Source organism: Danio rerio, chromosome 18 (genome assembly GCF_049306965.1).
Source record: "Danio rerio strain Tuebingen ecotype United States chromosome 18, GRCz12tu, whole genome shotgun sequence".
Taxonomy (NCBI): Eukaryota; Metazoa; Chordata; class Actinopteri; order Cypriniformes; family Danionidae; genus Danio; species Danio rerio.
Window position 1 is genome coordinate 17,863,898 of NC_133193.1, and position 24,807 is coordinate 17,888,704.

Below are 24,807 nucleotides of genomic sequence, written 5' to 3' on the forward strand. Positions count from 1 at the left end.
TATATTCAAAAATATGTACACACTGTACACTGGGAATTTCTGTGCACACGCACACAGAAGCAGATTACAGTAACAGTAGCACACTTTCACCATATTTAAGTATGCGCCACAGCATTAATTCTTAAAATCAAACATTTATGAATGCCAGAGCTCATTTTTGAATTGGCAATTATGTTAAATACCTGCTTGTAAAAAGATTCACTGAGCTGTGAAACACACTTTTAATTGTGACCTGGCAAAATGCTTAAGCAATTCTCATCCGAAAATTGAAAATAAATGCATAACAATAGCATAAAAGGAGTGAAAGCACAGCAGCACAGCACAACAACACAACACAGAGACCTGCTTTTTCCCCACCAGCACACCAACAAGCCTTAGGGTGCAGCTTTTGCAACAAAGTACAAGTCTCTTTCTCTCTCACTGTTCTGAAGAATTTGATTTTCTCTCCTTTTTTCTCCATACCCTTGTACCCCGCTTACATTCTGCCCAAATCCCCTGCTCAGGGATCTACATTCGGCATGCCACAAATCGTATTCCCTGATGTCTCGAAACATAAGTGTGTCTCAACATCACTTTCTTTTTGCTTTTAATTTTCCAAGGAATGCTAGCGCCATTTCACGCCTCTCTCTCTTCTCCCCATGCACATGCCTAAAGCCAATACCCAGTGCAAGTGTGTGTCTGAGAAACTGCCGCTGCAGCTCTGAGTGAGAAAAAAAAAAGGAAGCTCCAGTGGATTTTCGAGTTCTTTCTGCCAATGAGATCTTTTGATCAGCTGCCAGGTGATGACAGATGATCTGCATTAATCTCGCTCCTTCTCTGAGTCTTTCTAAGCAGAGGGCAGGGAGCAGGGCTCATTGGTTTGAAAAGTGAAATGACGCCATGAGGGATTTCTTTGTCTTATTTTCTCCACTGTCTCCTCCTGTCTTCTTATTGTTTTGAGGGAAACTCGATGACATCAGCATAGCTGAGTCAAACTTGCTGCAAAACAACAGGGGAACGAGGTCAGAAAAAGCTCTTGTTAGGACGTTTGTGCTAAAACGGGCCTGTAATGGCCGTTTTTTGTGCTGGCCTGTTTTTAGCTGAAGGAGCACTGTTTGGATCTTTGCATTTCATTATACATTAAACTTTCCGAATTGCTGAACAATTTGGACATTTATGAGTATTAAGCTGCTCTGGCTTGATTTTAACTCGAACACCCCATCGATAAATCTCTAAAGCAAATTTGCTTATTAACTTTCGTCTAAGTTTTAATTGCAAGGACAGACACCCTGTGGTTTCCTCAATTAGCCAAAGAGAAAAGCAAACTTTATTGTCGACTGTTAGTTAGTACTTTCAAGTTGCCTTGTACTTTCAAACACTCTGAAGAAAATGAAATTGGTATTTGGTTGAATTTATGTACTGGAAGCTAGAAAACTCACAAAGAAGTGTTCTGTCAATATTTTTATAACAAAAACCAAGCATACATAATACAATAATTTCGCATTTAATGAGATTTGCTCACTGTCATGTTGTTACAAACTTGATTGACATTCATTCTTCTGTGGAACATAAGATGAAATTGTATTTTAGAGAATGTTTCTATATTATAAAAAAGTTCATACTTATTTATATTTAAATAAAAGTCTGTAGACCTTAGTCAGGGCCTTAGGTATTGCAACCCAAACTCTTTTCGATTATGTACCCCTATATACAGTTCTGGGGAGCACAAAATTTGTCCCAGGAGCTACTTTTTTATTTTATTTTTTTTTACAGTTTTTGTTTTTGCGAATTCGCCGGAGGCCACTGTGTGTACCATTTGTGCCTGCGCCACCAGGCCACTGTCAACTGACAAACTAACTGACTGACTGACCAACCGACCGGTCCCCCCACCTGGCCCTTTCCATAAACCCAACTAATAGTAATCAAAAAGCACTGATTGACTTGCTCACCCCCTTCCCTAAACCCAACCACAGTGATTTGAAAAACAATCCTGAAAAAGAGAAGCCCTCTGCTTATTTTTTACCACGTTTTAAAAATTACCACATTCTCACACTGTTATTTACTTGTTTACTTAATTTTTTGGGCTTCTGATTTCGTCTTACCTGCTTTCTGGAACTATACTATAGCTACCGCACAAACTGGTAACAGTAGGAAAGTTGTTCCCATGCAGGTAAGCGGCCAGCTGGTAAGCGCTAAAAGGAACAGTGTCATACTGACCCACAGCATTCCTTTTAAAAAAAATGCAGCCATAAGTAGCTCTGGCTACATAATTTGTGATCTCCAGTAATGTACTGTTTATAGGGCTACAATTTTAGAATGAGTTTATGTTGGGGTAGTGATATCCAATATCACTATTGATATCCGATAACAAATATTGGTACAGATAGCTGATATCATACCAATACTGACAAAATATACAGACAGACTAAAATATTTTGTAAAATATAATATTAGGTTGTGAAAATGTTGTGATCAAGCTGATATTGTTAAAAATAACTAATATTGCAAGTGATGTATCGAGGATGCTGAGGCAATGATAGAATCCATTTGCAGAAGTATAATGAAGGGCTTGCACAGAAACATATACCTGAAAACAGGCAGAATGTCAATACCAGATGAGCAGTCCAAATCTTGCAACAAACACAAGGGAAATCCAACAGAAGTGAGTAATAAGGCAGGCAATGGGTCAAGGTAATAACAATCAGTCCAAAACAGAGCAAAAGGGCAATAACAAGCAATGTACGTGAGGTACACAGGCCAAGTCATACACAGGAAAGCAGTCAGGAGGAATTTGCTCTCTCCTGTGGTTTGTAATGTAACGGGCAGCACAGATGTCTTGATACCTCAGACTGTTGATGTTGCCATTCATTCTCCAGATCTTTTGCACACCCCCATACTAAATGTAACCCTAAACCATGATTTTTCACCAAATCTGAATGATTTCTGTAAGAATCTTGGTCCATGTAGGTTCCAGTAGGTCTTCTTTAGTATTTGTGATGATTGGGATGCAGTTCAACAGATGATACATCTGAAAAATCTACCTTCTGCCACTTTTCTAAAAGAAAAGTTATTATTTGTTGCTCTTACAACTGGGATTGATGACAAGAGTTTTGTCTGGCAGTGTCCAAATATTATGTATATTGTCTTCCTGAAGACAAAAACATATCTATATATACATTACTGCACGAATTGTACAGAGGAGAAATCGCAGAAGAGGATATGTCTGTTTGTCTTCCATCACTTCCAAATTAGCCTGAGGGATGCAAGTGCTGGGTCTGACACATGCAGACACACGTTCATGTTTCAAACAGTCCCTGTCAGGGCAGACTGACCTCTCGGCAGATGGTGTGCATCACATGTATCACCTCAGAATCACCAGCATGAGAGTTGTCACTATTAAGCCGACCTGGACCCCTTGCCCCCGTCTCTACATCCAGGTGTGAGGGTGACGAGACAGGAGCATCATTTCTGCCAGGTCATGGCCTTTACTCCATGCAGCTCAACGCCTCTGGAAGATCTGCTTCTGCATGCAGCACACAGATATTACGCCGATTTCTCTCCATACCTCCAGTCACAGCTAACAGCTGCTGATGAACGAGAAGCGACGGCTTGTGATGGCGCTTCTCCATTAGAAAAACATAACCAGCTGTTATTTCGAAAGGGGATGGTGGGCTTATTACCGTGATTTCCAGCGGGAGTAGCTCTCCTGTTTGGCTGATTATTTTGTGCGTGGCTGAAATTCTGCAAAGGGAGGTACGTGTTTGTGTCGCTGACAGATAACAGCCTTTTCCTTTTACCAAGGTCTAGGGACAAAGTACATAATGTTTCATCCTGGAAATTATTATTATATCCTGTAAAGTGAAATAAAAGCCATCACAGATTTGTGAGTTGGCAAAAGGATAGCATATTGTTTCAGGTGACGCTCATTGCTGAATTTGTCATTTTGTACTTTTGTGGAGGGTAAATGTTGCAGTGAAGGAGAATTAAAAGACTACATCCCTCAAAAATGAAAATGTCATCATCTAGACACACTTATATTGCTCAAAAGGGCAGAAAGAAAGACTTTCGGTGAATAACAACACTAATTAGCAGCTTTCATTGTATGTGAAGCAATATGCCGTGCTAAATGTCTCATTTTGTGTCTACACAGAAATATGCTGCTTTGAATGAGTTGAGTACTATAAATAATGTGTTAAGTGTTAGATGGAAGTGATAGGTTATAAACGTACTGTAACTAGATTAATGAAACTGAACTCAAGTATGAATGGCGGCAAGACATTTTTCAGTCATTTATTAGCTCATTCATTGTATAGTCAATGCCTCACGTGGCACTTTAAAGAAAATAGAAAGTGATCTTAGACTACTCCGAGAGAAAGTAACCACATTAGAGCTAAATGCTATTCGACTGTTTATAAATAAAATCACAGAGTAGAGCAAATCCCATTGTTAGCCAGTGTTCTTAAGTGTTCTTAAGAGATTGGTATTTAATACATGCATGGTTGATAAAACTGATAAAGTATTTGTGTCAATATCTTCAGAACGTTTTCAACTAGAACCATCATTTATAAAAAGAGCCCAAGGTTTACTGCAATAAAAGTAATCAGTAATTATTATTTTGCACAAACCACAGTTGAAACATGGCATTTGTTGCCAAACTGTAGGGTTACAAATGATATTCAATACACCACAATAAAGAAAAATTTTACTTTAAATAAAACTTTCGAAAACCTGACTTTAGTGAGCCGAACTAAAAGTCCACGCTTAAATAGGTTTCATAACAGCAAGTTAAACATCATTTGATCTAACTATTCTGAGTTCAGTTTAAATAATCTACATAACTGCTCGTGCACGTTACTGTCATAAAACCCTGAAGGCTGAACACATCGATTATATTGTATGCTACCATGGCAACTACAATGAAAGAAATAGCTCTGAAATGAATGACAGCTATGTTCACGACGAGTGAGCCGAGTTTATTTTTTTTATTCAAATATAGTAATTTAAAAAACAACAGCACGGCTTGCAACAAAGCAAGAGTGAAAGCTGACAGAAAATTGCAGATTTTAAAATATAGGCCATAATTTACGTACGCCTATTAATGTTAAATAAAATTTTTGCAACAATAAATTGAAATTGTAGGAAGAGAGAATCCGCGCTTACTGGCAATTGTTGGTTGCAAGGAAAAGTTTTATGCATTGTAGGCTTACTGTAACAATCAAAATGTGCTATGTAAGCACATTATGTTTAAAATAATGACATGTGAAAATATCTTTATATTAAAGCGAGGCTACTGCTTGGCCCAGATCCATCTTTCGATTATTCCACTCAGGGTTTGATGCTTTAAAGTCATTCTTTAAGAAATTTAGCCTACTTCTTTATATCAGTCAGAGCTTTCTTGATATTATATATATATATATATATATATATATATATATATATATATATATATATATATATATATATATATATATAAGAGCGAAATTTTGAACTAATTTAACAAAAAATAAAGTGCAAAAACTAGTACACCCAAATTAACATGTACAATTTTTATAAACAGTAATAAAAATCAACAGAAACATAAAAAAAATAGTTGAAAAGCTGTAGTTTGTATTTGAAATAACTTATATGAATTTACATGTATTATTATTCTATTCATAAACATGTTTGGTGTATATATAGTTACTATAAGTGAACTATTAAGTGACTATAAAGTTTTATTCATTATTAAGAAGTTAAGTGAATTAACATGGCATCAAGTTACAGCAGGCGAATGATAACATTATTTCGATTTTGAAGTTAAGACTGTCCTGAACTAGGCTAGTTTCCCAGTATAAGTTGCCAGAGTAACTGAGTTTGAACTATCATAAATTTGATTTATAAAACCAAATCTGCCATTAATAAACCTGACTTACCAAATAAGCCTGGCTTTACTCTAAGCTTGATTTCTGGAACAGTCCCCTGTGTCAAATAAGCATGTTTAAATGGATATTTTGTCATTTACTCAACAAAAATGTAGCCCTATTTACTTTTCTAGAGATAGCAAATTATGTAGCCTGTCCAAACCAGTTGAACCATTTTTAGTGATGTTTTGAGGAATTTCTCAACTGTTTAGCCAAAGTGAAAGAGGTATAAAATGATGTTCAATTAACAAAAATACGGAGTCATTATTCAATAAAAATGTATTAACCACATTAAAACTACTATATAAATAAAATTGATTGCTAGATTGTCAAGTTTTCAATGCTGCCTCAGTACTTCCGCTTTTCTCCCACTGACAACTATCTGAGATTCTGTAGTAATCATGAAACATGTTAAATGTCCTTCACTTACCTAAATGAGGCCAAGACCACTTACCTAAGGCAAACGATACTCACTGGTTATATTAAAACTAGACTAATAACGCTCTTGAGCACTTACAACAGTGCAACAGACTTGAGACTCCCTTGGAATTGTTAGCATTACACAATGATAATTAAAGAGCCATTGGAATTAGACTCCAATACGAATATCTGACAAAATAATTAAACTACTAAACAGAACAAGGCCAAACAGTACAGAGTAGAGACATACTAATGGAGACAAGTATGTTTTATATTTCAAGATCCCCAAAGTGAACAACAAATAGTACTAATGTATGATCACGACAAATGGATTTGGCCTTTTCAGCATGAGATACATTCTTCTATCACTGAAGACAGCGAGTTCAATGTTTATGTAAAAGCCTAAGCTTTAGTCAAGTTTTCATCGTACTATTCAGCTTCAGAATCAGAGCACATGGTGGAGGATCGTGCTGTCCTGGATAAGGAACAGCTGTTTGAATGAATCTTTAATGTTCACTCACATCAGTGTTTGCCTCTGCCAGCTGTACATCTGTACCACCGTTCTTCACAGTTTCAAGTGCCCATCATTCATTAGCCCAACACAGCTCGCTCTCGTTTGCAGCCTGCTGTATGCATGTATGCATGTTTTGAAATCTGTCTTTGTTCACCAAAAGCAAAGTGGAATTATGCAGCTCAAGAAAATGGACTGATAATGTTCTGAAGCGTGAGGTCTATTCAAACTAAAAAAAGTTTTTGATGCTCAAGTTTAGAGCACTTACAGAACATGCATTATGCATATGCTCTTACAGTATCTAACATTCAGGTTTTACTTTTAGATTTGGTAAGTGTTACATTGTAGTTTTGTAGTGTTAATGCAGTGTCAACTATCATGCTTTGTATAATAATAAATGCATGAAAGTTATACAAATTATTGCTGCTGAGAAATCATCAGTTTTATTTAACAAATATTTTAATTAACAATTAATATATTGTGACATCCTAGCCTATGGGCTGTGAAAGTGTGTGTGTGGTGTTCCAGCCTAATGACTGTGTGTTTGTGGTGTCCCAGCCTATCGGTGGTAAGTGCATGGCTGTTTCTCAATTCCAAGAATGCAGAGAACGGAGTTAGGTTCTTGTGGAGACCGGTCTTGCCAGGTCACCTCGGAAAAACGCATCCTGTGGGAAATGAGATGCTGCGTTTTTCCCGATGGTCACATGAGCTTAATTTAAACATTTACATTTTAACATTACAGCATGCATACATCAACTTATTGTTTTCCCCCCTTTTCTATATATATAACGTGCACAAAAACCTAACAAATATACGCTGCACAATGCAAATAAAACAGATTTTAATACGAATTTCAGCAAATAAATACCCTTAATGTGTGTATGCCTCTATAAGGATTTTGATGTCAATGTTTACTTTCAGAGTCTCATTTAGGGTAACTCCTGAGATAAGTAAGTTATATCTCTGAACTTTAATAACAAATCTATATAAAATGCTGCGCCTCCCACCTCCTTTATTTAGTCGCAATGACTTCTAGGACTTCTAGAATGAGTTCTGCGCTCAAGTCTGCATCGATGAGTCATTGAAGTTAAGAACACATCTGGGAACTTTCACGCACCCTCCGTTCATGAGTTCTTGAGTTTTGGAACCTAACTTTGCCAGTTAATGATCACATGAGAACACGAGGACGCAAGAACGCTGAAGAATGCATATTGTGAAACAGCCCTTGTTTGGTGTGCTCTTAGGAGACTGGTATTCTGAATCAGAGCGATCGCCTTGACATGGAGCTCGGTTAAGCTCTATTGACTGTCCCATTTGGTCCTGACTCCTCTTTTCGTTTATTTTATATTAGTTATTTAACTAAATATTTTAATATTACTTATTAATATTTAATATAACTTGGTGCTGGGCAAAAATTAATTGCGATTAATCATCCAAAATCCCAAAAATAGTTTTGACGTAATTTATGTGTGTGGTGTGAAAATGTTCATTAATATTTAAATATAAAAAACATATGTACAAATTACATATCAATTTAAATATGTATGCAAAAACACGTTTTGTATAGTTTTTTTTCTATGTATGTGTGTATCACATTAACATAATTAATAATACATAATAATAATTAATATACACATATCAAAAACATCAAAACTTTTATTTTGGATGCAATTAAACACAATACATTTTTGATCAGCACTAATATTAATATTTAATATAATTTAATATATTAATACTAACAATGTTATATAATATGCTATAAAGTTATATAATAATAATAACAACAACAACAACCACAACAACAACAACAACAATAATAATAATAATAATAAAAATTATACTTTTATTTGTAATGTGCTTTTCTTAGACTCAAAACACTACAAGGCAAAATACTAACAATAGCACAACAATAAAAAGATACAACAAAACAATAAAAATATGAACCATAAGATAGAATATTAATTTAACAAAAATAATCATCAATAATGTTAAAAGCAATGCTTAAATTTTGAGTCTTAAAAAGTTTCTTTAAACAGTGCAGAGAAGCTGCATTCCAAACGCTGTTGCCTAATATGATATAATATAACACAATTTTCATCCAATCCAAAACCAGCTATGCTAATTATCCTAACTAATTATATTAATGTTATTATTATGTGAACTGCATGGTTTATTTTCCTGTATTTATTTATTTATTTATTTATATATCATACATGCACACACGAAGGAAGTGTACCACTAAAGTACTAAGCTTCCTAAGCACTTTTTATTTCTATAATTCTACGATTTTCATTTCTTAGCATTGCTACAGGGCTTTTTTAAAAAAGAAAACAGCACAAGTTACAGTCATTCTGTTAAAGTTCATATTTCTTTTTTAAGTGCACAGCATAAACTAGATTATTTCAGCATCTTCCTTTAAAATGCGGGCTATAACTGCACATTTACTGCTAATGAATTGCTCCGGGTATTGAGCCATTTACTGCACCGTTGAACTTGATGCAAAGTTTTGAAATAATGCGGCGAGACAAGATCTCACAAAACTGCTTTTATGGAAAACTTAATGGCTATTTCAGATAGAGATTTCTTACTCTATACCGCTAATTCCTCATCTCGAAAACCGCTGCATATCTGTATACTCTACTGCTTCACTTGACCAAAGTATATCAGAGAACCACAAGTCTCTTTTCCGTGCATTTACCTCTTGGTTACCTTTTAGCATAATTACAGCACCATGTTTAATGTCAGCTCAAATACCACGCTAATCAGCATCAGAAAAGAGGTCAGACTGTCTTGCAATTGTTGCCTGCGTTTGAAAGGATAAAAGCCTGTGCTTGATTCTGCATAACAGCAGATCCTCTGCTCTCTTCTCACCCTCTCTTTTGTAAATCACAAAGGCAGATTAAAGCTGCAGTGCGATTAAGGGGTCTGAACTCAAAAAGTCTCTGATTCGACAATAAAAATTAAACTTACCTGCTTGCCGGACTCAGATGTGCTTGCAGAAATGAGCCTTGTGGACTGAGAAGATGACGATCAATGGATCCATAGAAAATGGTTTGAAGTCTGTATGAAACAAACAGAAGACAAGAACATTAGTCATTTTCTGCTGCTTGTGTGAGTAAATAAGGCTCTTATTGAAAATTCAGTTTCCAGTTTGATTGGATGAGGCAGCTCTGGAGAGAAGTGCATTATGGGATTCCACACAGAAGAATTCTAATTGGCTCTCAAGGAACGACCATAACCATATATCACAAACCCCGCAGACAAGCTGAACTATTGTCAACATGGTTGCACTTACATCTCAACTCATTCATAGATAAATATTAACACAAACCACATGTTTGCACAGGAGAAAGAGGTAAACAGCAGCATTAATGATTCATAGATCCAAAAGCAATTGCATGTTTAAACACACTTACTGCAGGTTACGTGTACACGACAAAGATGTAGGCAGAAAATAAACAGTTTTTCCTTGGCATTTTAATGAAGTTTTACATCTACAGTATTTTCAAAATGATCCATGTATACAGCCTATAGATTTTGCGTAACACTTTAGGTCATAATTCATGGTATTAACAAACAATTAACTAACAATACTAGCTTAATAAACTACTTAATAGCTGTTTATTAATAGGTAGTGGTTGGGTTTAGGTACAGTATTAGGCGGGATTAGGGATGAATAATAAGATCATATATTATAACTACTATTCAACAGTTAGTGTCTTAATAATAGGCAGTTAATAAGCCAGTAGTTAATATCGTGAATTGTGACCTAAACTGAAGTGTTACTAGAATTTGCTGTGTGTATGATGAGTCTGCGCTGTTGGTTGTAATGTAGTGTAAATCGACATTTTGCTGATGAAGCAATAGCAAGCATGTGAGCAACAACAACACTCCCATGTACTCCATCAATGTTCTTGTATTTTTCCTCTTTAATCAACACTTCCCTTAAAGTACACATAAAATCAAAACTACCCATGTGATTTTCTTAGTTCACATTGCTCTGTTTGTGGTAAACAATGGGGTATATGCCGAGCTAGTGTGTTTCCCATACTGATAAACTTCTGGTGACCTGTTATTGTAATTTTTTTTCATTTAATGAGGTTCCTTTTACAGCCTCAATGTTGTAATGTAATTCAAATATAATCAGTTAAACAGACTTTGGCGTTCATTTAGTTGCTCAAGCGTAAAACGAGACAAAAAGCTGTTTGCTCGCACCCGCCTGTCAAAATCAACAGGCTAGCGCAGAAGCTCCAATGAATATACTGGGGTAAAGTAAATGCTCATATTATAAAGACATGGCGGGGGGAAATGTAATTTAATGCAGTCCTTCTTCTACAATCTGAGACCCACTTTATATCGAATATCACTCAGCCAGTGGAGATTGTTGATTTTAAATAGAAAACAGACCTTAAATGCGCCCATTTTGCATTGGCATACAATTCACCGGAAACGATTAACCCAGGCTGCTGGCAAATTAAAAGTTATTATTAGTAAAAGTTATTATTAGTATGCTTCGGCAAATACCCTATTCATCTGTCCATATTATTGGAAAACATTTGCCCATTTTTGGGAGTTTACATGGACATGACAATTGCAGCATTTTCAAAACTTTCACTTTGAAACCTGTTTCCAGTCACAAGAACAGTGTTGTGACTGTAAAAATGGTGTTGTTGTGTAAACAAACAGGCAAAATGCAAAAAAGTTTCCAGTTTTTGGCTGAAAACATTATGAAAACTGCCCCTCAAGCATTTTTCTGTGCAATCTAATGCAAACACAATGAAAATAAAAAAATTGATGTAAAAAGATGTGTTTGGAGAAATGAGCCTTGTGGACTGAGAAGATGGCAATCAATGAATACATAGAAAATGGTTTGAAGAATGGTTTGAAGTCTGTATGAAACAAACAGAAAACAAGAACATTGGTCATTTTCTGCTGCTTGTGTGAGTAAACAAGGTTCTTATTTGGAAATTAAATTTCCAGATTAATCTCAATTGGATAAGGCAGCATTGGGGAGAAGTTTATTATAGGATTCCACACAGAGAAGGCCTAATTGGGTCTCAAGGAAAGGCCTTAACCACATATCACAAACCCTGTAGCCAAAGTGAACTATTGTCAACATGGTTGCCTTTCCCACATACAATATGCACACACTTGCAATGATTCACAGATCCAAAAGCAAATGCACTTTTGAACACACTTATGTTACGTTTACATGACAAAGATGTATTTTAATGAAGTTTCACATTTACATGACATCGTTTTCAAAATGATCCATGTTTACACATGTGAAAATGTCAAACCATACTGGATTTGGTGCTGTCATCTTGTTAGTATGGAAGTGAAGATGTGCTGTTGGCAGCTCAGGGCTGATGTATACAGTATGTACAATTTGCTGTGTATATGATGTGTCTGTGCTGTGTTGTAATGTGACGTAAATTGACAGCTTGCTGATGAAGCATTAGCAAACATGTAAGCAACAACAACACAACCATATACTCCACCAATGTTCTTGGCAGTTATTTATTTTTATTATTATTATTATTTTTCTTAGCTTACATTGCTAATTTTGTGATGAACAATTCATCTGTCTATGTCATTAGAAAAAGAGTTTGCCCTTGTAAGATTTTCAGGTGTTTACATGGACATGACAACGGCAACGTTTTCAAAACTTATACTTTGAAACCTGTTTCCAGTCATTTCCAGTCACAACAACAGTGTTGTGACTGAAAAACAGTCTTGTCGTGTAAACACGACAGCAAATAAAAGTTTCCAGTTTTTGTCTGAAAACATTATGAAAACTGACCCTTGGGCATCTTTATGTACAATCTTATGCAAACACGATGAAGAAAAACAAAGATAAAAAAAACGATGTGTTAGTAGAAATGAGCCTTGTGGACTGAGTAGATGGCAATCAATGAATCCATAGAAAATGGTTTGAAGTCTGCATAAAACAAACAGAAGAAAAGAACATTGGTCATTTCAGTTGCTTGAGTGAGTAAACAAGGCTTTTATTTGGAAATTCAGTTTCCAGATTAATCTCGATTGGATAAGGCAGCAATGGAGAGAAGTGCATTATGGTATTCCACACAGAAGAGGCCTAATTGGCTCTCAATGAATGGTCATAACCATATATCACAAACCCTGCAGCCAAGCTGAACTATTGCCACTGCGGTTCCCTTTCCCACATGAACAAATGCTCGCATCCTAACTCACAGTTACAGACACAAACATTAACAAAAACAGCATGTTTACACAAAAGAAAGAGATAAACTCCTGCATTAACGATTCACAGATCCAAAAGCAAATTCACTTTTGAACACATCTGTGGGTGAAATTTAATGTGAACAGCCATTAAAAAAAACGCTTGTTCCTACAAGATGTGCTTGTAAGAATGAGCCTTTGAGAACTGAGAAGATGATGATCAATGGATCCATAAAAAATAGTCTTGTCGTCTGCGTGAGATGAACAAAACACAAGAACATTGGTCATTTTCTGGGCTTGAGTGAGTAAACAAGGCTCTTATTGAAAATTCTGTTTCCAGCTTTATCTGCGCTGGATGAAGCATCTTTGGAGAGAAGGGCATTATGGGATTCCAAACAGAGGAGACCTAATTGGCTCTCTGTGAATGGCTATAACCATATATCAACAAGCTGAACTATTGCCACAGTGGTTGCCATTCCCTCATGTGCGTGCGCTCGCCTCCCGACTCATTCCGAGACAAATATTAACACAAACAACATGTTTACACAGGAGAAAGAGATGAACAGCTGCATTTGTGATTCACAGACGCAAAGCAAATTCGCATTTGAACACACTTAGACATCTGTACATGAACACAGTGAGGGAAAAACACCCGTGGTGGTTCATCGGTTCTCTCCGACTGTGAATTCACGCTGCCTGCACAGCAGACGGGTCCTCACGTCATTTTATTAACACTTGAGGGAAGGGGAAGAGGCGTCTGCAGGGGAAAACAGTCACTTTCTACAATATAGGATCTGACTAATACCCTATTCCTCCTGTTTGTGTTTGTGGACATGCTTGATAGTGTTTATATACAGTTCAGATTGCATCGGTGCACTCAGAGGAAAAAAATATTGCTCATTCACTTAATGGAAATATTTCATTTGCTTTGAAGTATCTACTTCATCTCAGATGTTATTCCTCATATGCCTTTGGAGAATGATTCGGTTATTGACATTCATTACAAAAGCATTGCAACAGCAGTAAGATCCAATGGACAGCCGATCTCTTTCACTCCAAAACGGCGGAAATGCGGGGCTGTTGTTGGGCAATGGAACATTCTATTGAGTGATGCCATGCATGCTGTTGCAAAATGCATTGCTATTTTCCCCAACACAAGCTAAATTATCTGCCATTGGGGGAAGTTAAATAATGTTGTTTTTGCAAAATGTAGATATTTTTTTTACTAGAAACAAAGATCAAAATTCTAAATAAGAATTTTTTTGTCATTGTTTTTGCATAAGTTTTAAAAATTCAATATAAATATAGTGATCAATTACAATTCTGTAACTCCTTTGCACATCTTTGCGATATGACTATTCTGGTTGTGCAGATTGCGATATTGATGCTGAAAAGATATATTTTGCAGCCCTTATATTTGTGTATATATATATATGTGTGTGTGTGTGTGTGTGTGTGTGTGTGTGTGTGTGTGTGTGTGTGTGTGTGTATATATATTTATATTTCTGTCTGGTTCTTGAATCTGATTGGCTGATAGCCGTGGGATATTCTGCAATATCAAAACTCCTACAGCCTCTTTACTCTTGTGTATTACTTCGCCTACATGTGTGGTAAGCGGTGGACAACAGTTTGACAATTATTGCAGCTGTTGGACAACATAATGTACTTTTGGGGCTTTTTTAGGTGAGAATGTATTTGTTTTGTAGCAGAGCAAAGACGGTTGCTTTTTCCAAACACACGATGGTGACAGAGACCCACAATAAGCCCTTAAAAGAGAAAAATTCTGCTGATCAAATTGTTTGAAATCTGGCAAGTGACATACTATGTCAATCTATCTGTATGTTGTAGAGCTGTATTTATACAATAGTACTTGTAGTGTATGAGATGGGACTCACATCAGGAATGTGTTTATTTTGTGTTGCAAATTCTAAGTTACTTTTTAGCCATCTTTGTTTCTCATGGGTCTCCTGTTTTCGTTACTGCAGACTAGTTCAGTAAGAAGAAAGAAAGAAGAAATGCCCGCATGTGTTTAGAGTTTTATCCTATCGCAAACAAAACATTTATCTGGTAGTTTTCGAGCTGCTTTGACTTTTTCGGGGTTAATTATTTCGATCTCTCGATTTCCACACAGAAGTACTGAGAAATGTCTGTAGAATGATGGTATTTCTTGATGGCGTCTTATAATCTGAACATATGAGCAAAGTCACCTGTTTTTGCATCACCTTAGAAAGTACACTCTCAGAAATAAAGGTCACGAGCAGTCACCGGGGTGGTACCTTTTCAAAAGGTACCAATTTGTATCTAAAAAGTCAAAATTAATACATTAAGGGTACATAGTAGTACCTAAAAAGTACAAAAGTGATCCTCTTAAACTTTTTAGGTACTAATATATACTATTAAGGTACCAATATGAACCCTGTGTACCTTTTGCAAAAACTCTACATGTTCGGTGTGATATGCCCCTATAAGGCACTTAGCCACACCTACCATCAGTGCCGATATACAGCCATATCTCACTGCTTCTCGTGGGCTATTGCTAATATATACATTTCTTTACATTTGTAAGAAATGCAATCTGCAATTTATAAAATAAATCAAAAGTTAACTATACTAAAACTTTATAATTTCATTTTTAATTTCTCCTATTTTTTGTGTTGTCTATATAAAACTTGCTAATATCAGTCAACAGATATTTAGCCCTAAATATAAATACTGCCTATAAGAAATAACAGAGATATTAAAGATACCTCATTCGTATCATTTCTTTCATCCCTGACCTGACCAAACCTTTGCAGTAAACAAGACTCTTATTTTGAATCCCGTATGAATGTTTGTGACATTCAGGATGTGAACTATCTGATCCTCAGATCCGACACCAGACATTCATCTAATTCACTTCTCCGAGATGCTGAATGTGATGTGCACACACAGCCTGCTCCTGCCCTGGTTTCCTAGCAAAAGAAGTCACAGATCAGGGCACAGGAAGAGAAGGCGAGAGGAGAGGGGGTGAAAAAGCGGGGAAGAGACAGAAACACTCTTCTCTGACTGGGTCTTCACAAGGAGGAGTGAATCCGTGGAGGGGGAAGAGAGAAAGAATGTCTGCTCATTATTCAGCCTGGCACTCGAGGCCACAGAAAATAGCTCTCTTCATTTTTCTTGTCAAGCTGTGGCTCTGTTAATGGTGTGTTCTCAGTCAGGGCTGAGACAAAAGGGTGGCTTTAGCGGGCACTACGTATGTAGAGAGTCAGGATAAGCACTGTGACCCTTTTCCGGTGACCGGCTTGCTCTGTTGGTCGCCGAGCGCCTGCAAAGGAAAACTAGAATTTCAAGTTAAATCTCTTTACACTAGAGCTGTCACAAGGTTATATTTATCCACAGCTGTTTTTCAAATGCAGATGGCAAACTTTCTATAAAACATCAATGTCTCCCAGTCATGACTAAAGTTGTGTTATCTACAGTACCATCCCTTGTTGTTAACACTAGAACTACAGAGGCAGTCATATTGACCACTTTTGCAAAATTTGTAATTTCATAAGTTGTTAAAATGAAACCTTTATGACTACAATACTTCTCCTAAATATGTATTTATTTAATTCTAACATTGTTATTTTAGTAAAATTACAAAACAGAGTATTTCTTACTTGAATGGCTGTAATGGTCAAATTGACCACATGCATTTCAGCTTTCTGCCACTTTTTCATGTAACTTTGGACAACTTTCTGCTAACAAAAACATGATTGTACTCCATTTATGTCCTTAAAACAACATTTTCACTGCAGTAAAACAAAAAAATTAAAAATAAATGAACAAGTGAGGTGTGCACCTTTATGTGACACCACATGAAAAAATACTTATAGTTATATATGGTGTTTTTGAACCATACTATAATTAATTCACTTATTTTATTTTCGGCTTAGTCCCTTTATTAATCTGGGGTCACCACAGCGGAATAAATCACCATATGTTTTACACAGCAGATGCCCTTCCAGCTGCAACCCATCACTTGGGAACACCCATACTCTCTCATTCACAAACATACACTACAGACAATTTAGCTTACCCAATTCACCTAGCACATGTCTTTGGACTTGTGGGGGAAACCAGAGCACCCGGAGGAAACCCACGCAAACAAGGGGGAAAATGCAAACTCCACACAGAAATGCCAACTGACCCAGCCGAGGCTCAACCCAGTGACCTTCTTGCTGTGAGGTGACAGCGCTACCCACTGCGCCACCGCGCTGCCCCATACTATAATAAAGTACTTAAATTAATTTGTTTTCGTAATTAGTTGCTATGGTAATACAACCAATATAAATAAATGACCCAATACTGTACTATGTTTTTGACAACTGAATTATACTACAAAAAAAACACAGTGTAAATAATTTACTTCATAACATTTTCATTCATCAATGCATTTTCCTTTGGCTTAGTTCTTTATTTATCAGGGGTCACCACAGCAGAATGAACCGGCAACTTTTCCAGCATATGTTTTACGCAGGGGATGACCTTTCAGCCACAACTCACTACTGGGAAACACCCATACACACTCATACACATACACACTTATACATTATGGCCAATTTAGTTTACTCAATTGACCAATAGCGCATGTCTGTAGACTGTGGGGAAAACCAGAGAGCCCGGAGGAAACCCATGCGAACATGGAGGAAGAACATGCAAACTCTACACCGAAATGCCAACTGGTCTAGCTGGGACTCGAACCAGCAACCTTCTTGCTGTAAAGGGACAGTGAGCCACCGTGCTGCCCTCATAAATTATGACAACAGATATTTAAAGCTTAATTCTAAAACCTCAAAAAAATCTTCGAGTTTAAATATGCAGTGACAAAAATTCAATTGGGCAAAGTATTTTTTTGCTGTCATTTTTATGATGCTTATGCATTAGTGTGCTAAGCTGCCAACCAATGCTTTTCACTCATTGACATAACAGTAAAATTTTAGTCACAATTGACAAAATAAGGTGATTAAGGATGCCAAAAATGTATTCAAGGCAATTTTATCTTCTTTTTTTTTTTAAACACTATTGGTTGGGTTTAGGGAATGGGTGGATGGCTCAGTTGATAACAAGCTGATATATTATGCACAACAAGCTGACTAACCTCACATGAGAAGGACTTTGATATTGACTGAAATGTACACAGTGGATTTATGAGAAACAGCACGCATTAGAGAACATGCCCCAGTATGTATTTAATAGTGTCACACATATACATTGTGGCCTCGAGTGTATTTGTAAAAACAAAAACTGCAAGATGCAGCAGCCATGGGTACATATTTCACAGTTCTCTCAAATGTAGCCCTGGGCACATATATACATTAAGCCTGAGTTGATTCAATGTCTATACATGATTACTGTTAAAATCCACTTCTGTTAAGCATCCACTACCACCACTATATAAACATCTATTTTAAAATTATGAAATGTTTCCAAATATTGCTATTCACATCAAGGGTAGAAACTGTATTTATATCAAAACATATTGCAGAAAACAAAATATTGCAATATAAGAATTTTCCAATGTTGTGCGGCTCTATTTTTAAACAATTCAAAACATTATCAATTGATTGAGTCAGTTTTGTCTGCTGGCAGTAAATTTTACTTCTCAGTGCCTTCATTGCTGCATTGGATCTACACAAGCTTCCTGCCTTGATGTTTGATAGGGTTCCCAATTTTCCCCCCTTCCCTAAAAAATCACTATTGCATAATCAGCTGGGTAATAAGAAGAGCTGAAATAGCCGTGTTATACTGATTTACAAGTGCGGCATGGTTGTGTGTCCGATCTTCCCTCGATTTGGCTCATGATTGGTCTAATTCAATGAGCTAATAAGCTGAGCAGCTGTGACTCCACTGCTGGGCTTCATGTGCTGAGATGAAAGTGAAAGACCAGCTATCATTATGCACATATATTACTATGCCAGTGACGGAAACTTGTCCATTTGCATGCATGGATAAAAAATGCAATGCAGAAATTCTAGTGAGAACTCATGGATTATGCATCTATATTGACAAATACATGGTGGAATTACATTTGATGATGGAGTACTGATTCCTGCAAGCATATGGAGAGATTATAACGCAAATGCTGTCTCACGGGGGAAAATCTATTGAGGTTATGGAACCACAAGAATCAGGATAACAGGATCTTACTTGAAGTCTAGATGGAGATGACAGGGTTCAGTTTAACAGCCGCTTGCTAGTGGTTAGCTGTTAAGTATTCTGAGAGCATTTGTTGTGTGACGGTCTCTAAATTCTAAATCCTATATTATGTGCTTGACTACACTGCTTTGTTTTTGAACCTATTCTGAGTCAAAATATGCCAAGTATATAGCATGCAAAAAGAAGTGCAGCAAATCCAGTATGAAAAAAGCCAAATGCAGAAGTGGTGCTGCCTATATGGAGGAACTAGAAATGAAGGTTGTGGCAAATGTCTTTATCGGAGATTGTTATTTCTAATTTATTTCTAACCTTTTGTTTGCTTGTTTAATTGTGAGCTACAAAAAAGTCAACTTAAATTAAATGATTTTTAAAAATGTAAATTTTTAGATTTTTAAAAATGTAAAAAAAAAAAATTTCACTCGAAGATAGAGGACAATACACAAGACATTGACGAGTATATCAAGGCAAAAGCAGGTTCAGCTTGACTTGTATATTTAGCATTGAATACTATTGTGTTATAAATTTGTTCATTAATTTTTTTACTGTATAAGAAGTTCATTATAAAATGAAAAAAAAACATAATTATTCATATGATTTAAGTATTTTTTCTGTTTATTTTTCAATATTAATAAATTAGGGAATTACTTTGACAGCTTTAATTTATTAGTTTGTATATTTACTTTCGGCCCACACCCTCAATCAAGTTTGGTTTTTGACCCTTCATAAGAAAAAGTTTGGGAACCCCCGGCATAATGTATTACTGTATGATGATCCCATATAAATAAATAAATAAATAAATAAATAAGTCAGAAGATATAGATATATTTATTTTTAAATCATTTAATATTGCAGAGTTTGTATAAAAATAACTCAGTGTGAATGTAAACAATAATAATTTATCTAATAATATTAATAAAAATCTTCAATGTTTTAAATAATATTTATATATTTAATTATTATTTCATTTATAATATTATAATATTATAATGTATTATTATTATTATAATCATTGTTGTTAATAAAATTAAATAATACATATAATAATACATATAATAATAACAACTAGGTATAAGCTACATACAAATTGCCAACTTAAACTTTAGGCCATAAAAAAATAACAAATTACATTGTTTTGTTTTTAAATCTATCCATACTTTGATTGCACAAAATATTGTGCACTGTGCAGACGTATATATATAAAGGTTTAACTGGGAAATGATTTTATAGCAGAATCATAAGTGATGTAGTTTATCCACCAGGAGTCACAGTTAAACATGACTATTCAAAAACATTCATGCAGGCTAATGACTTCAACAAAAGCATAAGCGGTATTGATTTTACAGCACCCCCCATAATAGCTCACAGTAATTCTGTCTTTAACAGTTTACAGGTTATCGTTACAAATCAATAAACAAAACTAAATTAGATTTTAACCTCTGAAACCAAACCAATGCACTTAGACTTAGATCAGCAATATGTTAATGTCAAACCACTGTGAAATCCATTATTACTACCATTAATGTGTGCACAAGGCTTGTTTTTGCAGTAGAGCTTGTATTTTTCCAGACTCTCAAAACAACAACCCTCAAGTAAATTCATGCTTTTGGATCTCTCAGATTTCTATATGAACAACAACAGCGTCAACCCCTGTATTCCTACATGCCAATCACAACAAAACATATCTAACACGACCTTCAGGCTTTGAAAAAGAAATGTGCTCACATGCTAGCAGAATAACACAGCAACATATGTCGACCCATAATAGAGATGGAGGAAAGCAATACAGTAGCGGCGGTGAGAGTAAATGTGTGCCAGCATTGGGAAATAAGGTCGCGGAGCTGATTGCTGAGAGGCACAGATAACCCTGAGCATCACGGTCAGAGTTCCTCATTTAAGTGCGGCTGTTGGCTCCGTAAACGAGACCAACTGTGAATAAGAGCGGGTGGTGGAGGGGAGGTGAGAGGGGACTTTAAACAATGAAGGCTCATCAGGTAAATGTACAGCAGCCTCCCACTAGCTGAGAAATACAGATGAACTTGAGAATGCGATAGACAGTGGAGACGGTAACACATTTGTCTGTTAAAGGTAAAGAAGGTAAAGCTTTTTTTATCATTTTTTTTCTGAGGGATTTGGTGGATGTAAGGCTTTTACTGTATCAAATTTAATAATAATAGTAATATTAATACATTTATTTAAGATTAATTGCTGTAGCTTTTATCACAGTGTACAGTATATTGACCAAAGCTGCAAAAAATTATTACTTTTAACAGGTCTAACAACCCCCAAAACGCTTATTGCTTTGTTCTAGGATTGCTTGAAGCGCGAGTATGTCTGCTGTCTGAGGTATTATAAAGTTGATGACAACAACATTGCCGTAGCAAACTGTGAGAAACTGTGTGTAAACTTGTGATTGCCTGCCGGATATTTTAAGTTGAGGAGCTACTGGTTTTTATAATATATTATTTTTATATTTACTGTTACACTAAAGTCCAAAGGTTTTATGTTATTTATTAATTGAATGCTCAAGCTACCACACAGAAGTGCTCTGTTTGTAAACAGAGTTGCCGAATGTTAAAATAAGGTGAATTAAATAAAGAATAAGGACCATCCTGGATCTGTTTCTTCTCTTTTCTTAATTTTTGTAATGCATTTTTAGAAGTATTGGATGGGGTTTTGGTAGATACTCAAAATCAAATGACTCGGGACATCCCTACTTTATTCTATGTTCAGAGCACATACTGTACAGCTCTCAACATACTGTATATGAGCACACCCTATTTTAAATATGAATATTTTCATCTATTTCTCAGTGAATATAGCTAATATATTTTGGTGCATTTGAACAAAACAGACTTATTAAATGGATATATTTATTAAAATGACATTTTAATCACAGAACATCTTTAGAAATAGAAAGATAATAGATTTCTATTTATGCAAAATATTACAAACAATTTATGAAATTACGAAAAAAATACAAACTACAAAATTTCAACAAACTTTTATAATTTTTTTGTTTGTTTTTCTTAAAATCTGCTCTATATAGTATTTTTCTCAAACATATAAATTACAAATTTTGGACTAATATTTTTAGTTAAACATGGTATTAACAAATGGAGCCTACAGAGTTAACAAACAAAAGATCCAATAAATAGTCATAGAAAGTACAATGTAGGCCAGATTTTCAAGTAAAAATGTGAGTGTTTGACAATAAGTTGGCATTTTCAAGCATTTAGTGCTGTAATGAACACCGCTGCCAATTCAACAATATAAACATTCCTAATAGACACTCTAAACGTTTAAGTAATAAATAACCATTGACTGTATTTTCAAGTGGTCAGTATATCAATATCTGCATGTCTATTGAATTACTGAATATCAGCATATGTCTAGGTGGGTGTTATGAATATGCATACTTTAATGTAATATTGTTTGTGTGCTCTTGTAATAGTTTGCTATATTAGTTATGTAAAACTATGAATGTGATGATGCAGGGAGCTGTCCATGGTGCTGATTAGTCTATTGTTATTTAAGTAAAGAGTAGAGGAATGAATACAATATGAATAAAATATAAAATGAAGAGACGTTTATTTGACAATTATCCACTGAAATTAATATTTTGATTTGAAAAAAAAAAAAAAAAAAGCTTTGTTCTAAAACAAAGTGAGGCATAATATAAACCCGTAAAAGAAAGTTTTAAGCTAGTCATAGGAATTAATTCATGACTGATTTTAATGGAGTTTGATGTTGTCAAAGCATGTTGTTATGTTAGCGCTACTGTATAATACACAAAATGTGACCCACAGCCAGGGGCTAACTATAGGGACATATAATGTCCATTATTGTGTAGGAAATCATAAAATCCAATCCCAAAATAGAATTTACAGTATAACAAATTTAGCTGTGTTCAAAACTAGAACTCTACACTATGTTCTGGATACATATCAGTGAATAAGGTTCCGTTAAATCTAAAATAGTCACAGAAAGTTGTAACCCTAGTCTGTAACCCTATCTGTGTTTAGTTTGATTTATTCATGTCACACCCCTTCAAGTTAGTTCTCCCGTGTTCTTTATTGGTTGTCTTGGTTGTTAATTGTGTCCACTCCTTTGTTAGCTTTAGTTAATTGTTTGTTAGTTAATTGTTTCTTTTTTAGCCCTTCATTATGAGTTTTCTTAGTTGCCCCCTAAAATGTCTGTTTGTGTCTAGGTTTGGTTTTGTTATTCTGTAGTTTGTTTTCGTTTGTCATGGTTTCATTTTCCACTATTTTATCATTCTTGATTTTCTGCCCTTCACAATAAACCCATTGGACTGCCATTGGATCTCCATCTCATCGTTTCAAATCTCAGACATAATTTCACAGCATAATTTACTTCTTGAAATAATAATAGTAATCTTTATTTTTAATAAAAATCATTTTTAATGTAGTATACTCACATTTTTTTCCTATGATTTAATTTACAGTAGGCCTGTTCCTCTTTCTGTGTATATATATATATATATATATATATATATATATATATATATATATATATATATATATATATATATATATATATATATATATATATATATATATATATATATATATATATATATATTTATTTATTTATTTATTTATTTATTTATTTATTTTTTATTAACAAAAAAATTGAATGAAATTTTAAAAATAATAAGCAAACTGTTATTATTTTATAATGTACCTTCATCTGATTCATCAAAAGCCACTCTTTTGATTAGGGCTGCACAATATATAGCTTAAGCATCGAAATCGCCCAGAACTACAAATCTGCCAGCAAAAGAACTACATATCCAGTCATGCATCACTCCCAAACCAGGTCTAGATACCCATGATTGCAAACAGACACAGCTGAAGCTGTTCAGGACTAAATACACAGACTATTTATACACCTCTCAAACACACACGTTGCTGAGTTTTCTTATACTGTTTGTAAACATTACAACATGCTTGTCTTGCCTTTCCATTTTAAAGGGTCACGAAACACCAAAACACATTTTTTGAGCTGTTGACAGTCGTATATGTGTCCCACACTGCTAAAAACACTATTAGGACACCTATATTTCACTTAAAAGTGTAAATTGGTTGTTTTTGCGTTATTTTAAGCAAATTCGTACTTCCGGTTTGAAGCGAATTTTTGAAGCTGCGTCACGGCCATGACATAATAGCGTTGTATTCCAGCGTGCAGACTGGGCGTCTGTGCCAGAGTGTGTCTTATTACGTCTTACAGTGTGTTGCATTAATGCATGAGTAAGGCTTGGTTTAAACCAATCAGCACGCTCTATTGTGCAACTTCATTAATATTCATTGCTGTCAGAGTGTAGACGGCAGAGACGCCACGTTGTGTTGGCAAAACAAGCGTGAAGTGTTGCTTTTATAGTTTGCTGCAGTTAAGTTTTGTTTTCATTTTCTCTCTGTGAGAGCGCAGACTCACGCGTGGATTAACAGTGTACGCGACGCTCGACAACAATAACTTACGTGTCTAAGGAGGAACATTGTTTACCTGAAAGCTGTTCTCATCTGCAAACGCTAAGATCCAGATTCGCTTGTAGTCTCTTCTAAATAAAGACGCGGCTCTAGCAGCTGGTGATTGTCCTGT

General features: G+C 35.4%; 1 protein-coding gene across 3 annotated transcripts in view; it reads right to left on the minus strand.

The window, feature by feature from the left end:
- The window catches only part of mgat4c (mgat4 family member C), a 211,078-nt gene that overhangs the window by 101,733 nt on the left and 84,538 nt on the right, over positions 1–24,807 (minus strand). For all 3 annotated transcript variants that reach the window (XM_021473257.3, XM_073929935.1, XM_073929933.1), the window contains exon 2: positions 9,781–9,870. The gene's annotated coding sequence lies outside the window, so the exon portion shown is untranslated. The remainder of the gene's footprint in view (positions 1–9,780; positions 9,871–24,807) is intronic.